Source organism: Nelumbo lutea, chromosome 3, assembly GCF_056320005.1.
Source record: "Nelumbo lutea isolate HS-2025 chromosome 3, American lotus-T2T, whole genome shotgun sequence".
Taxonomy (NCBI): domain Eukaryota; kingdom Viridiplantae; phylum Streptophyta; class Magnoliopsida; order Proteales; family Nelumbonaceae; genus Nelumbo; species Nelumbo lutea.
In genome coordinates, this window is record NC_142686.1 from 71,328,651 (window position 1) to 71,346,000 (window position 17,350).

The 17,350-nt window shown below is 33.6% G+C and overlaps 1 protein-coding gene across 8 annotated transcripts in view; it reads left to right on the top strand.

Moving 5' to 3' along the window:
• LOC148865462 (serine/threonine-protein phosphatase PP1-like) overlaps positions 1-17,350 on the top strand; it is a 76,027-nt gene that overhangs the window by 18,359 nt on the left and 40,318 nt on the right. The window lies entirely within an intron of this gene.

Below are 17,350 nucleotides of genomic sequence, written 5' to 3' on the forward strand. Positions count from 1 at the left end.
AAAGTTTTATTTATTTAATTTACTAAACTATTTAATTTTATTAACTTATTATTCCCCTCTATCCCTCACCAAGTCCAATATTGAGGGTTGTCAATGGGTCGGGTTTGGATTTAGATAGTTGGGATACTTATTTATTCATTTATTATTTTACTAAATTAATTAAGTTGTTATCTATACATTTTATTTATTTAATTTAATAAATTAATTTTATTTAGTAACAAAATTTTTTCTCCCCCTAAAGAGCCTAAGTTTTAGGGTTGTCAACAAGCTATTGGTACAAAATTATTGATTTATTTGTTTTACAAAAATAAATAAATTATTATCCATAGATTTCTATTTATTTCACTTACTTATTCAAGTAATTAATAATTTTTTTGACTAATAAGGTATTTCACTTTCTCTTGCCAAGCCTAATATTTAGTGCTATCAATAGCTTAGGTCTCGGTTGGGATTAAACCTATTCACGGGCCGAGCGAAGCTCAGTTTGGGCTTAGCCTTTATATCAACAGAACGTATTCAAGCCCAAGTCTGAGCCCGAGCTGACCATTGGGCCTAGATCTTGAGCGTACTGATTTTATTTTTTTTATTTAATTTACTAAATTATTTAATTTTATTAACAAATCATTTCCCTTCCTCTCTTTCTGCCCCGAGTCTAATATTTAGGGTTGTCAATGGGTTGGGTTGGTTCTAGATAACTTTTATTTATTTTATAAAATTGAGTAAATTATTGTCCATAGATTTCTATTATTCAATTAATTTATAATTTATTAATAGGTTAGTGTCTAGGTTGGGAATAAACCTATTCACAGGTAAAGGTTCAAGTTGGGCTTCATCCTTATATCAACAGAACATATTTAAGCCCAAGTTCGATGTCACATCAATCGAGCCTAGATCTTGTGTCTAGTCTAGCCAGGAAGTTATTATTCTTTGCTACTCTATCATTTTGTCGTCAAGTTGTTTTTTAACAAATTATTTCCCTCTCGCTCCCACCTTGAGTCCAATATTTAGGGTTGCCAATGAGTTGGGTTTGGTTTTAGATAGATAGGAATTTTTTTTTTTATTTTTTACTTTCTTAAATTATTTTAATTATATTGATTTAGTTTAATGAATTCTTCAATTAATGAATAATTTATTTTACTAACGAATTATTTTTCTCTCTCCCTAGAGCCTAAATTTTAGGGCTATCAACGAGTTGTGTCTTGTGTGGGATAGCTTGTACCTATCCTATCCGAATAATAAATGAAATTTTATTTATTTATTTTAGTAAATTATTACACAATTTTAATTATTTGATTTGAATCGGTGGTCAATAATAAATGAATATTTATTTCTTTTATTAAATAAATTATTGACATATTTCTTTTATAAGATTTAAGTAATTTTTTATCCATAGATTTCTTTTTATTTAATTTATTAAATTATTCAAGTAATTAATAATTAATTTAACTAATAAGTTATTTCACCATCTCTCCCGAAGCTAATATTTTAGGGCCATCAATAGGTTAGGCCTCAGTTGGGATTAAACCTGTTCACGGGCCGACTAGGTTTGGATTGGGCTTTGTCTTTTATATCAACAAAACAGATTCAAACTTAAGTCTAAGCCTGGGTCGACCATCAGGCCTACATCTTGAGCCTAAGCCCGATCTTCATTTAAAGCCCAAAGTGTGGTTAGGAAATTTTTATTCTTTATTTCTCTCTCATTTTCTAGTAATCTCTCTTTCATATTTGTTCTTGAACATGTAACTATTTACAATGATGCCATTAATAAGCCGCTAACTATTTTGTCTTATTTTAATAAGTTAAAAGATTTTGTTGATTCGATTTACGATTATTTAATTATTTCTCTCTTTTTTATCGCTTCGTGTCCAACATTTAGGGTTTTCAATGGGTGGGGTAGTTTGGATATTTATTTATATTAATTTAAATTATTCATTTATTTATTTGACAAAATTAATTAGATTATCCATGAGGAAATTCTTTTTTTCTATCTCATTTTCTTTCCTAATTATTTATATATTTATGTTATTAAGTTAAAAATATTTATTGAATTGACTAAATTATTACTTTTATTGACACTATTTCTCTCTCCCTCTCTCCCTCTCCCTCTCCGAGTTAGATATTTAGGGTTGTCAATGGGTTGGGTTTAGATCTAGATAGTTAGTAAATTATTTATTTACTTAACTAAATTATGCAACTAATTAATGATTTAAATTATAAACAAATTATTTTTCTTTCTCTCTCTCTTTATAAAATGGATTAGTTTTGGTGTCAGATAGGCTGTACTTGTCTTGTCCCAATAATAACTGAAATTTTATTTCTTTATTTATTTGTTTTAATAGATTAAATAAATTGCTCTCCATAAATTATTATTTAAGCTTGACCAATATTTACGGTTGTCAATGGTTCGTGTTTGGTTCTAGATTGCTTGGGAAATTTTATTTCTTTATTTATTTGTTTTAATAGATTAAATAAATTGCTCTCCATAAATTATTATTTAAGCTTGACCAATATTTACGGTTGTCAATGGTTCGTGTTTGGTTCTAGATTGCTTGGACTAGTCTTGCACCAATAATAAGTGAATATTTATTTATTTATTTTATTAAAGTTAATTATTGATTGATTTATCTATTTACAAAATTAAGTAAATTATTATACATCGATTTCTATTTACTTAATTTACTGAATTCTTTAATTAATTAATTAATTAATCAATTATTATCCTAACAAATTATTTTTCTCACTTCTCGAAACTTATATTTAGGGCAATCAATAAATTTATTTATTTATTTATTTTACTAGACCAAATTAATTATTTCTCTCTTTTTTACCACTTCGTGCCTAATATTTAGGGTTTTCTTATTTATTTGACAAAATTAATTAAATTATTATCAATGAGGAAATTCTTTATTCTCTCTCATTATTTATGTTCTCTTTCTTTCTCTCTCTCTCTCTCTCTCTCTCTCCCCGAGCCTAATATTTAGAGCTCTCAATTGGATAGGTATCGGTTGGGATTAAACCTTTTTTATTGGTTGGGCCACGTTCAGGCTGGACCTTCCCTTTATATCAATAAATGAATCGTAATTATGAATTGCGAAAAGGAAATTTTTATTCTTTGTTTCTCTCATTTTCTAGTAATCTCTTTTTAATAAACATGTAACTATTTATCCATCATACAAGGGAACCATTGGCCTAACCTCCCTCAATCGTGCAATCCCTCTCTCTAGGTGAGTTAGCTTGTTATTTTTGCCTTTATTCTAGAGCTTATCAGTTTTTTTAAATAATTACTTTCCAATTGTTTGTGCTACTGTATCTAACTAGCAGAAGTGGTTTCTGACCATAATTACTCTCACTCTATGTTAAAAATTGAGCCCAATGCTGGCCATTAATAAACCGCCAACTATTCTGCCTTATTTTAATAAGTTAAAAGATTTTGTTGATTTGATTTACTAGATTATTTAATTGTTTCTCTTTTTTTCTCTCATTTTTTCTCCTAATTATTTATATATTTATGTTATTAAGTTAGAAAATATTTATTGAATTTACTAAATTATTACTTTTATTAACAATTTCTCTCTCTCTCTCTTTCTCTCTCTCTCTCTCTCTCTCCCTCTCCCTCTCCCTCTCCCTCCTCGAGTTAGATATTTAGGGTTGTCAATGGGTTGGGTTTAGATCTAGATAGCTTGGATATTTATTTATTTTACCAAAATTTAGTAAATTATTATTTATTTACTTAACTAAATTATTAAACTAATTAATGATTTAAATTATAAAAAAATTATTTTTGTTTTGGTGTCAGATAAGCTATACATGTCTTGTCCCAATAATAACTGAAATTTTGTTTCATTATTTTATTTATTGCTGGGACTAGGCTTGCCCCAATGTTTATTTATTTTATTAAAGTTAATTATTGATTTATCTATTTACAAAATTAAGTAAATTATTATCCATAGAAATTCACTTAATTTAATGAATTCTTTACTTAATAAATTAATCATTTTTTTTCTCTCCATGGAGCTTATATTTAGGGAAATCAATATGTTTGGTGAGGTGTAGGAGTCCCAATAATAAATGAACTTTTATTATTTATTTTACTAAACCAAATTAATAATTTCTTTATTTTAATAAATATAATAATTATCCATAAATTTTTATTTATTTGATTCAACCAATTCCCAATAATAAATGAATATTAACTTCTTTCATTAATATAAGTTATTGATTTATTTATTTTACAAAATTAAGTAAATTGTTATTCATAGATTTGTATTTATTTAATTTACTAACTAGTAATTTCTCTCTCTCTCTCTCTCTCCCCCCCCTCCCGGCCTAATATTTACACCTCTCAATTGGATAGGTATTGGTTGGGATTAAACCTTTTTTATTGGTCGGGCCACATTCAGGCCGGGCTTTGCCTTTATATCAATAGAACTAATTCATGCCCAAGTCTAACCTCGGGCCAACCAACAGGCCTAGATTTTGAGCCTATGCCCTGCCATCATATAAAGCTCGAAATGCGAAAAGGAAATTTTTATTCTTTCTTTCTCTCTCACTTTCTAGTAATCTCTTTTTAATAAACATGTAGCTATTTACAATGATACCATTAATAAACAACTAACTATTCTCTCTTATTTTGTTGCCTAATTATATACTTATTTTGATAAGTTAATAGATTTTGTTCATTTAATTTACTAGATTATTTAATTATCTCCTTCTCTTTCTTACGACTTTATGTCCAATATTTAGGGTTTTCAACGGGTGGGGTAGCTTGGATAATTATTCATTTATTTATGACAAAATTAAGTAAATTATTATCCATGATCTTTGTTTCTTTCTCATTTTTATGTTATTAAATTAAAAAATATTTATTGAATATACTATTTTATTTACTTTTATTAACTCTCCCTCTCTCTCTCTCTCTCTCTCTCTCTCTCTCTCTCTCTTGCTCGAGTAAGATATTTAGGGTTGTCAAATTTTCAGCCTGGCCTAGCCCGGAAATTCTAGGCTTGGGCCCTGGTTTTGTGTTTAGGCCCGGCCCGGGCCCACATCAGTCCCGCAAATTTTAGGGTCGGGCTTGGGATTAATACTCCAAGTCTAGGCCTGGACCAACCATCAGGCCTAGATTTTGAGCTCGTGCCCGACGATCAAATAATGCACGGATTGTGAATAGGAAATAAATTATTCTCCATAAATTATTATTTATTTAATTCAAGCTCTGACCAATATTTATGGTTGTCAATGGTTCGGGTTTGTTTCTCAATTGCTTGGACTAGTCTTGCACCAATAATAAGTGAATATTTATTTATTTATTTTGTTAATGTCAAATATTGATTTATCAATTTACAAAATTAAGTAAATTATTATCCATAGATTTCTATTTACTTAGTTTACTGAATTATTTAATTAATTTATTAATCAATTATTATCCTAACAAATTATTTTTCTCTCTCCATGGAACTTATATTTAGGGCAATCAATATGTTTGGTCAAGTGTGGGATAGGCTATACCTATTCTGTCCCAATAATAAATAAAAATTTATTTATTTATTTCTCTTTTATTAAATTAAAATTATTCATTTTCTTATTTGACGAAATTAATTAAATTATTATCCATTAGGAAATTATTTTTTCTCTCATTTTCTTTCCTAATTATTTATATATTTATGTTATTAAGTTAGAAAATATTTAATGAATTTACTAAATTATTACTTTTATTAACAATTTCTCTCTCTCTCTCCCTCTCCCTCCTCGAGTTAGATATTTAGGGTTGTCAATGGGTTGGGTTTAGACCTAGATAGTTTGGATATTTATTTATTTTACTAAAATTGAGTAAATTATTATTTATTTACTTAGCTAAATTATTCAACTAATTAATGATTTAAATTATGAAACTTTTATTTTTGTTTCTTTCTCCCTTTATAAAATGAAATTAGTTTTGGTGTCAAATAGGCTGTACATATCTTGTCCCAGTAATAACTAAAATTTTGTTTGATTATTTTATTTGTTGCTGGGACTAGTCTTGCACCAATATTTATTTATTTTATTAAAGTTAATTATTGATTTATCTATTTACAAAATTAAGTAAATTACTATCCATAGAAATTCACTTAATTTACTGAATTCTTTAATTAAAAAATCGATCAGTTTTTTCTCTCTCCCTAGAGCTTATATTTAGGGCAATCAATATGTTTGGTGAGGTGGAGTCCCAATAATAAATGAATAAATGAACTTTTATTTATTTATTTTACTAAACCAAATGAATAATTTCCTTATTTTAATAAATATAATAATTATCCATAAGTTTTTTATTTATTTGATTCAACCAATTCCCAATAATAAATGGATCTTAACTTCTTTCATTAATGTAAGTTACTGATTTATTTATTTTACAAAATGAAGTAAATTGTTATTCATAGATTTGTATCTATTTAATTTACTAACTAGTAATTTCTCTCTCTCTCTCTCTCTCTCCCCCCCCCTCCCGAGCCTAATATTTAGAGCTCTCACTTGGATAGGTATCGGTTGGGATTAAACCTTTTTTATTGGTTGGGCCACGGCTTTGCCTTTATATCAATAGAACTAATTCATGCCCAAGTCTAAGCTCGGGCCAACCAACAGGCCTAGATTTTGAGCCTATGCCTGGCCATCATATAAAGCTCGGATTGCGAAAAGGAAATTTTTATTCTTTCTTTCTCTCTCACTTTCTAGTAATCTCTTTTTAATAAACATGTAACTATTTACAATGATACAATTAATAAACTACTAACTATTCTCTCTTATCCTAACTATATACTTTTTTTAATAAGTTAATAGATTTTGTTCATTTAATTTACTAGATTATTTAATTATCTCCTTCTCTTTCTTACTACTTCATGTCCAATATTTAGGGTTTTCAATGGGTGGGGTAGCTTGGATAATTATTCATTTATTTATGACAAAATTAAGTAAATTATTATCCATGATCTTTGTTTCTTTCTCATTTATATGTTATTAAGTTAAAAAATATTTATTGAATTTACTAATTTATTTACTATTAATCTCTCTCTCTCTCTCTCTCTCTCTCTCCCCTTGTTCGAGTTAGATATTTAGGGTTGTCAAATTTTCAGCCCGGCCCAGCCCGGAAATTCTAGGCTTGGGCCTGGGTTTTGTGTTCAAGCCCGGCCCGGGACCGGGCCCACATCAGTTTTGCAAATTTTAGGGTCGGGCTTGGGATTAATACTTCAAGCCTGGCCCGGCCCACATATATTTAAACTTACATATTTGTGTATAATGGGGCTATCAATAGAATAGGTATCGGTTGGGATTAAACCTTTCCATTGGTCGGGTCGCATTTGGGCCGGTATTTGCCTTCATATCAACAAAACTTATTCCATCCCAAGTCAGCCTGGTCCAACCATCAAGCCTAGATAATTTAATAAATTAATTTTATTTGTTAACATAATTTTTTCTCCCTCTAAAGGGCCTAAGTTTTATGGTTATCAACAAGCTATCGATACAAAATTATTGATTTATTTGTTTCTAACAAGAAGTTTGACAGTGAGAATACAATGGGTGGGGAGATCTGCTAAGTCTATGGCTGATGGCCTTGCAAAGCAAGGGGTAAACGGGGAAAGCATATATTGGACTCGATTATAGATTGAATATGTTTCCCGTAATCCCCTGTGTTTCTTCTACAACTTTAGAGTCTCCACTCTTCTATCTTCTCTTCCTCACCTATCCAATTGATAGCTATAAATATTAGGTTAGGGGGAGAGAGAGAGATTTCGATAGCAGCTATTATCTCAAAGAACCAGCATTGGGCACAAATTTTAATACAGAGAGTAATTATGGTCAGAAACTACTTCTGCTACTGATATTTGAAATTAATTACTTAGGCAAGAAAATAAGACATTTCCTTTTCGCAATTAGAGCTTTATATGATGGCTGGGCACAGGATCAAAATCTAGGCCTGATGGATGGCCCGAGCTTAGACTTGGGCATGAATTAGTTCTATTGATATAAAGGCAAAGCCCGACCTGAATGTGGCCCGACCAATAAAAAAGGTTTAATCCCAATCGATACCTATTCAATTGAGAGCTCTAAATATTAGGCTCGGGTTACTTTTTAGTAAATTAAATAAATAGAAATCTATGAATAACAATTTACTTAAGTTTGTAAAATAAATAAATCAATAACTTGTATTAATGAAAGAATAGCTAAAGGAAGGGAAATCAACCGAGACCCTATTGTTAGGAAATTAATTAATTAATTAATTATAGAATTCAGTAAATTAAGTAAAAACAAATCTATGGATAATAAATAAATAAATAAATATTCACTTATTATTGGTGCAAGACTGGTCCAAGCATTCCAGAACCAACCCATTGATAGTCGTAAATATCTAACTCGAGGAGGGAGAGGGAGAGGGAGAGAGAGAGAGAGAAAGTGAGAGAGAGGAGGAGATTGTTTATTAAAGTATATAATTTAGTAAATTCAATAAATAATTTTGAGACAAAATATTCGGACACGACACAAGACCCAACTCGTTGATAGCCCTAAAATTTAGGCTCTAGGGAGGGAGAAAAAATAAAGCAATTACGGAAGAATTCATTAAACTAAATCAATATAATTAAATTAATTTAATAAAGTAAAAAATAAATAAATTTCCTATCTATCTAAAACCCAACCCAACTAGTTGGCAACCCTAAATATTGGACTCAGGAAGGGAGCGAGAGGGAAATATTTCTTACAAAATTAAATAATTTAGAAAATTAAATAAATAAATCATTTGTTATTGGGAAAATCAAATAAATAAAAGTTTTTGAATAATTTAATAAATAAATATCCAAGCTGAGTATGAAATTCTATGATTGAATAAAGTTGAGGGCAAGGGATTAGGTTGCATGACCCAACCATGAGCAACCATGGGCAAGCATGTATATTATTGGAATCATAATGGTTCGATAGCATTATCTAATTAAATAAAAAGAAATTTTTGGCCCTTAGTAGGGTGGCCAGCACTAAAATCAATAATAAAAGAAAGTCTCATAACTAATGACAAGCAAAAAGCATAAAACATAAATATCCCAACTAGCAAGTCATTTAAAATAGAGAAATGGTTAGGTTAACTCAAAAAAGAAGTTCTTAAGTGATTTCTTCAGCTGGCATATTCTTACTACTACATACCTCCTACCAGGATTCTTTGCATACAAGCTCCTATGCACCTGAATAGCATCCTCCATGAAAGTCTGAAACTACCCCATAGCTTCTTCTCCAATCAGAAACACCTTCGCCATGTTGGCTTCCCTACTTTCAAACAGAACAATCCTTAGAGGTCTTCTTTAAACCTCATTCTTCTGAAATTTCCTTTCATCCATAACTCCACCTCCCCTCCCTTCTTTATATATTTTTTTTATAAATAACAATTCAGTATTTTATATTTCTATAAATTTATTATATGTGTATGCTTTAAAAAGCATTTAACTTTTGAAAATGCATTTAAAATATTCTTTATTTTATACATAATAAAGTGGATTTTGGATCAGATCAAAATCAGACCCAATTACAAACCTATTTTTCTTATAAAACCAACCAATCATCTTTTCATAATTGTCACTCCATCTTCTAAAGCTGGAACTATGTAAGGTTATAGAAATGCATAGAACAATTAATTCAGAACTTTCGATACCTAAATTACTAATATAATACAACAAATTGGAGGTGTTTTCAAAGATGAAGGAAAAGTTCTGGCTTTGTTTTTGAGGCCAATTGGTACAGGTGACTCACTTAGAGTTGATACTGCAAGGAATGCAAAGGCCAAAAGAGCAAAATATTAGGAGATTAATTGTTGAAGATGACTCTAAGTTCGTTTCTAATTGGCTACAAAAAGGACTTGTGTAAATCAAAAAATTGATATTTATATTTAAGTGGCGGACCCATAATATGGAAGTGAGAAGTGCCAACTCTTTGACACTTTTGCTGCAGTACTTGCTAAACCGGGGGGGGGGGGCAGTAAGGTGAAACTGCTTTTGGTCTTTATTGTATGTTTGTGTGCTTGAGGATTCTCTTGTATCCAAAGTGATTGTCTTCAGCTAACTTAGTTTTGGTAACCCAGGTCCGTCAGGGGTGGGAGGGGTATTGAGGAATGAGGCTAGGAATGTGGTTCTTATCTACTTGGGGCCCATAGGAGCTAGAAACTCTGTTAGGGCGGAACTCGCAGCTGCTATCCAAGGAGTACAGCTAGCTGTGCAGATAGGTGTGGAGCATCTGATAATATAAGGGGACAACAAGGTGGTATTGGGATGGCTACAAAACCCGGACTCTATAGTGTGGTGCTCTAAGAATGAAATTAAAAAATTCAACTGTCTAACAAGAAGTTTGGCAGTGAGAATACAATGGGTGGGGATTTCTGCTAACTCTATGGCTTGCAAAGCAAGGGGTAAATAGGGAAAGCATATATTGGGCTCAATTATAGATTGAATCTGTTTACTGTTTTCAGTTTTTTGGTTTCTGTTTTCTGTCTCCCTTTGTCTTTCTCCCTGCTATTTGGAGAGGACGCAACTCGTGCCTCTCCATGGGAAGCTTGTTGCTTTAGTTCTCTATTAATGAATCTTATCTCTTTACTCGTCAAAAAAAAAAAAAACTCTAGAAGGGCTTTACATTTTTCAAAGGGGGTTAACTTCAACAATTCAGCAATTCTTCTTGCAATCTTGCGGTGGTACTATCAAACTTACAATAAATTTCTACCATTCTGCAATCCTTTGCTGCTTTAGCCAAAATTTTCATTTCTATTTCTTTTTTGGGTTTCTCCTTCTGCTTTCCCACTTCAGAGTCTCCAGTAACCTCCTGTGTTTCTTCTACAAGTTCAGAGTCTCCACTCTTCTATCTTCTCTAGTTTCCTCCTTCAAGCTTTTTCCTTCCCCAAAATACTCCCCTTCTTTCCACTACATACCTCCTCCCAGGAAATTCAAATGATTCTTAACATACAAGTTTCCTTTCCTCCATGAAAGTCTGAAACCATCCCATAGCTTCTTCTCCAATCAGAAACACCTTTGCCATGTTGGCTTCCCTACTTTCAAACATAAATCCTTTCACCCATAACTCCACTTCCCCTCCCTTGTTTATATTTTTTTTATAAATAACAATTCAATATTTGATATATCTTTAAACCTGACCCAAGAGGGTTGATATGATTCATTCTTCCTTAAAAGGGTAACAAATAGTCAATGACGTTCTCAACATTACACTTATCATGCATTTCTAGACTAAGCCAAAAGTAACACTCCATCTCTTCCCCTTTACCTCACTTTTATTTTCTTATTTTTTCTTTACTTTCCATTTTTTCCTTTCCTTTTTTGATCTTTTTTTTTTTGCCCAAGTAAATTCTAAACCTCTAGGACTCAAAATGAGTAATTGAGCACCCTTGCCCTAGTTTGAAAGGAAATGTCTTCATGCCCCTAGTGTACACACCTCCGGGAGGTCTTAGGTCAGGTTTCATCAAAGAAGGATAAATGGCACAAAACCCAAATAAATTGACCGCACCTGAATCACCTCCTCAAGCTAAGTCCCAAGAATCAGGCCATATGTAGTTCAAATGGACAACACTTGGGTTCCCCTACTTCAAGTGTCAAATTCCATCGTCGCCAATTCGAAGAGTCTAGCCATGTTTTGGCCTCAAGATATAGGTTATAAAGAGGTTCTTAGGTTTATGGATTCCAAAGAAAATTTGGCTCAAAGCACATGTCTTGCCTTAGTTAGGAAACTACTACGTCATCTCCCAAAACGAAACTCTTGCCCTTGCTTGAATTTCTTTGTGGCTCTTTGCATCAACCACTTGTTGGCGGTGCTTTTTCATTTCTCCCCTTTGCTTGACATTCATCATCATTATTTTACTTTTTTTCTACCCCTTGATTTTTGTGCATTTTGATTTTTCCACTGCTTGCCACTTTTCATTTTTCTATCTTTTCTCTGCCCCTTGATTGTGATTTCTTTTGAATTTTTCCTTGCTAGGAACTTTTTATTTTTTTTGCTTTTACTTTTGTTTCGTTTTTTTTTTTGCTCCTTGATTGAAATCAGATAGCATTTCCTTCTAAACATTTAAATGACCAATGAAAATAAGAATCGATGAGAAAAAAATCCAAGCATTTAACAAGTCCTTAAACTATCTCAAACCTCTATTATTTTTGCAAAATACAAGCAACAATTGTTCTGTCTAACTAGGACAAAAAAAGACTTGGAAAAAGCACATCAATGTGAACCAACACAGACTAAAATCACTAATCTCTAAAACAATTGAAGCATTACCTAGTTACCTGATTCCATCATCACCAACAATATAGGTTGCCATTCCCGCAGAAAGCCCAGCATTGTAAGATTAAAGTTGTACATAATCATCAAAAAGATATGAACCCAATATTGGCTCACTGTTGTTATATACACATTTGGGATATTTTGAGGAGTTTGGGGTATCAGCAGAGGATGTGGGGCACCATCAACCAAGCATAGTTAACCAATGCGGAGTGTCTTCCATAGCGATGGTGCCCTTGTATGATGAGATAAAGGTAGGCATTGCAACTTTCAGTGAAACATTGGCAGGGACTGGGCATAGGGGAAAGGTACCCCTTCACAACTGGATTAAGTTATGGTACTCAAAAAGCAAAAATAACAAGCACTTCACCCGGGGAGAGAGAGGAGAGAGATTGCACGATTGAACCACAACTCTAAAGGAAAATAGAATAAAAACCACAAAATCCAAGCATTTAACAAGTCCCTAAAACTATCTTAAACCTCTATAATTTATTGCAAACTACCACAAACAATTGTTCTTAGTGTAACCAAGAAAAAAGACTAAAAATTGTATTATAACTGAGTTAGAAAACTTAGGCAAAGCACATCATTCTGAACCAACTTGAACTAAAATCACTAATCTCTAGAACAACCGAAAAACAAAGAAAGAGAGTACTTGCCTATCAAAAAGGTATGGACCCATTACTGGGCCATTGCTGTTATACACACATTTTTTGGGCCTTTTGGGGAGTTTTGGATATCAGCAGAGGATGTGTCATCTCTGTTTTCAATGCACATGAGGGGCACCATCACCCAAGAATGGTTAGCCAATGTAGAGTTTCCATAGAGCGATGGTGCCTTTGTATGATGAGATGAAGGTAGGCATTGCACCCTTCAAGGAAACATTGGCAAGGACTGGGCATAGGGGAAAGGTACCCCTTCACAAGTGGGTTAAGCTTTTGTTTGTCCTCAAGCAAAGACCTCAGCCATAAACTGATCATCCTCCCTTATTATTACCATTTACCGGATGAATTCTAGGATGAGAATACATTGAGTGGTTGGGAAACCTGTGTAGGTATTCTGATTCATTCATCTGAATTGTCATTCTTATCACATACATAAGAGTTAATGAAGGGGAGAATATGAAAATTTTCATGCCCCAACATTCACTTCCATTCAATATGTAAATCAACTCCTTGACCGCCAAATTTAACCCTTACTTTGAGCTTGGTCTCAAATCTGTCACTGCACCTCATTGAGTGTTTAACCACATTTTGTCCCTTTGAACCTCAGCCGTCACCTAATTTTTTTTTTTCTTTCTCTTTTTTTTGGTGTGAGTGCATTTTATGCTCCATTTCACACGGGGTATTTGCTTCTTTCTTTTTTTACTTTTCTCTATTTTTTTTTTGTGTGTGCATTTTATGCTCCATCTCACACAGGGTATTTGCTTCTTTCTTCTTTTTCTTTTCTTTGTTTTTTTTTTCTGTGTGTGCATTTTATGCTCCATCTAACACGGGGTATTTGCTTCTTTTCTCTTTTTCTTTTCTTTTTGTTTTTGGTGTGAGTGCATTTTATGCTCCATCTCACACTGGTCATAGGTTTGAAGCAAATACCCCAGCTCGGAATAGCGGAATTGAGACTGATTCATGTCATAAACCGCTAGTTTTACTATTCACTTCATGCCAGCAGAGTCATTTGGACTTTGTCCCTTTCTTTTTCTCTTTTTCAATTGTTGAACCTCATGCATTAGCAATTCAGATGTGAACAAGCTCGAACGATTATCAATTATTCAATCAAGTGCATTGTACACATGAAGGTAGTTAGGGCTGGTCATGGTGAAAGTCATATTCAGCTTCCTTAACATCATGAATTGTGATAAGTTTGGATCATTCACAAGAATAGAGTCTCACACTTACAAAGATTTCTCTCACTCATTGTATTCCCTATTGGAATTCACTTAATAAACAACAATAAATTGGAGGGGATTTTCAGTTTATTCGGCCTATCAATGCATGTATATATGTGTCAGGATAAAATTAGAGTATGGACTTGGGTCGAAAGAGCAAACACGATTAGGAGGAGAAGGAACAGAAGAATGGGATAAGGTGGGCAATAGCTATTTTAAAAACTCCAAATACCAGGAACTCCTAAACATTAACTGTACAATAAAAAAAAAACAAAGAAAGTATTTTAAAAAAATGGAAGAAACACAAGTAAGGTGGACAAGGGCACTACAAAACTACCCCCACAGATTATATGCAGAAAGAACACTTTAAAGCAGTAGTAGTCTTTGAACTCATTTAACACCATATGAGGAGCGTAGAGAACAAAATATTTTTTTTTCAAGTGTAAATTTCATTAAAAAAGAAAACAAGGGATTACAATTAAAAGGTGATAAAACATCATCTGAAAGCAAAAAAAAAAAAAACTCCCACAACAGTAAACAACAAAAGATAAAAAAAAAAATTACAGCACAAATCCATGGTCAATACACAAAACTAAACTAAAACCATATTCCAAGAACTAAACAAAGCAACACTAGCCCTGATCAAGATGAGAAAACCTCCAACCAAAACCCTCTTGAACACTTCAAACAACAGCATCCGCCTCCTGTAAAAACCAGCCGATCAAACTTCCACAACTCCTCCCATCAATCGCACTTAGTCCTCCACGTCTGAAATCCCGACCCTCTCCCTCATCCCATGCCTCTCCACCTTCCTCTTGAGTGTTGCTCTTTCACTTCGCCTTTTCTTTTTCTCGAACTCTTTCAAAAACCCTTCTAGCAAAAGCCTCACCACCCAAAAAGAATAGGCCTGCAGATTTACCAACTTCAATATCCCTCTCCACTAGTTTCCTTAAGTCCACTCGACTCTTCCTTTTCCCATTATCTATGTTCAAAACTTCATTACTTATCAAAGTTTTACCCACATCCCCCTTCCCAATTGCGGAATAAGGGGCGAATTTCAAAAATTTTTCTTCTCCCTTCAATTGGGAATCACATTCCCTATTTAGAAAATCATATTTTTAAGGATAAATCTTGAACCATAAACTGAACCAGATCTGAACCAAAAGGAATGGGAGAGAATAATACCTGATACGGAGAAGCAATATCTCCCAACGAAGGTGTTCACGCCCAAGGAAGGATCCAAAGACTGCTCCCACTGAAGATGGCGCAGTGCAGGATGGAGCAGAATCAACAGTGTTTTTCCCCAAGAATTCTGTCCTTCGCAAGAAACAGTAGAATGGAATGTGAGCACAACTTCCTTTTCAATCATTTCTCAAAGAACTGATGTCAAGATCCAATCTTGACTTCTCCCACAGCTGGAGATCGAATTGACAAACAGGGCGACAAGAGCAGGGAGGCGGCAAGAGAGTATTCGCAGGCTGCAGAATTCTCTCTTCTTGATTTCAGCACTAAAAAAAGATCTGATGTGTTTCTTGGTCTCTCTAAAGGTTGCCGCCCCCTTCCTTCTTTTTGTTAACTTAAAAGATCAGCTCCTAATCCAATTAGGAGGTGCTTATCCAAATCATATTTGGATCAGCCTTCTCTTCTACTGATAAGGATAAACCCTTATTTTATCTGCAGATTATATTAGTTTTATCCTAATCCCATTAGGAGGTTTCCAGATCTGAATCACATTCAGATCTGGACTCTCTGAGTGGATAGGATTAAGACCCTATCCTATCTGCTAATCCATCTCAGAATTCATCCCTTTAATTAACTAAATAAATAGCCTAGTTGGAAATGGGCTTTAGGCCCATTAAGCTTATGTGCTCACTCAACCTTCCTAACTGCTGCCCAGTTGGGCTTCCTTGTATGGCGTGGGACCCAAGCATTGATCTATACATCAGCCACATGGGTTCGGCCCAGCCTTTGTTACAAGGCCTGGTCGAATACACTGTTAAAGACAGTGCACCCCCTGAAACCCATCGAATGGGCTCTATGGGCCCAACACTTACTCTAAGTGGTCCCTGGGCCAAGCCACCTTGTAACACCCAGGGACTGTGGGCAGATGCAAGATTAGCCCATCAGGTATTATCCTCAATGGTCTTACTGAAAGAATGGTAGGATCCATCTAATGGATGCCATAAAGGTTGCGGAATGGGTGGGCGAATTTCAAAAATTTCCTACCTTCTCTCAACTGGGAATCATATTCCCTAAATTTAGAATACAATATTCAAGGATCTTACTTGAACCATAATCAAACCAGATCTGTACCAAAAGATAAATGGGAGGAATATACCTGATCCGGAGAAGCAGTATCTCCCAAAGTTGGTGTTCACGCCCAAAGAATGCTCCAAGATCCGTTCCTGCTGAAGATGACACAGCTGTGAATGGAACAGAACCAGCAGGGTGCGTCCTACACACTGGATCCTTCACAAGAATCCTCTGGAAGTATTAAACACTGAATCTTTTTCAGTCTTTCTTGCAAGACTGATGTCAAGAACAGATTTCTTGACTTTCTTTTCTGCAAAGATCTAATCTTGTAATGGCAGATGGCGGCGGCAGGAGGAGATCTCCAAAACGAAAAAGGCTGAACTGCTTTTTTTTCTTTTTCTGGAGAGTATGAGATCTGATCTGAATTCGTAGGAACCTTTCTTGCGAATTTTCTTGGTTCTAAATCTCCTCCTTTCTTCTTGATTAAGAAACCTCCTTATTAGGAGTTATCCCAATCCAAATCAGTATTTGGATAGGGGATAATGCTCACGTTCCATTCTACTGTTTCTTGCGAAGGACAGAGTTCTTGGGGAAGAACACTACTGATTCTGCTCCATCCTGCACTACGCCATCTTCAGTGGGAGCAGTCTTTGGATCCTTCCTTGGGCGTGAACACTTTCGTTGGGAGATATTACTTCTCCGTATCAGGTATTATTCTCTCCCATTCCTTTTGGTTTAGATCTGGTTCAGTTTAAGGTTTACGATTTGTTCTTGAAAATATGATTTACTAAATAGGGAATGTGATTCCCAATTGAAGGGAGATGAAAAATTTTTGAAATTCGCCCCTTATTCCGCAATCTTTGGGCGTCCATGTAATGGATCTCTCATCCTTTCAGTGGTATCAGAGCCAAGGATCAAATTTTGAAACAT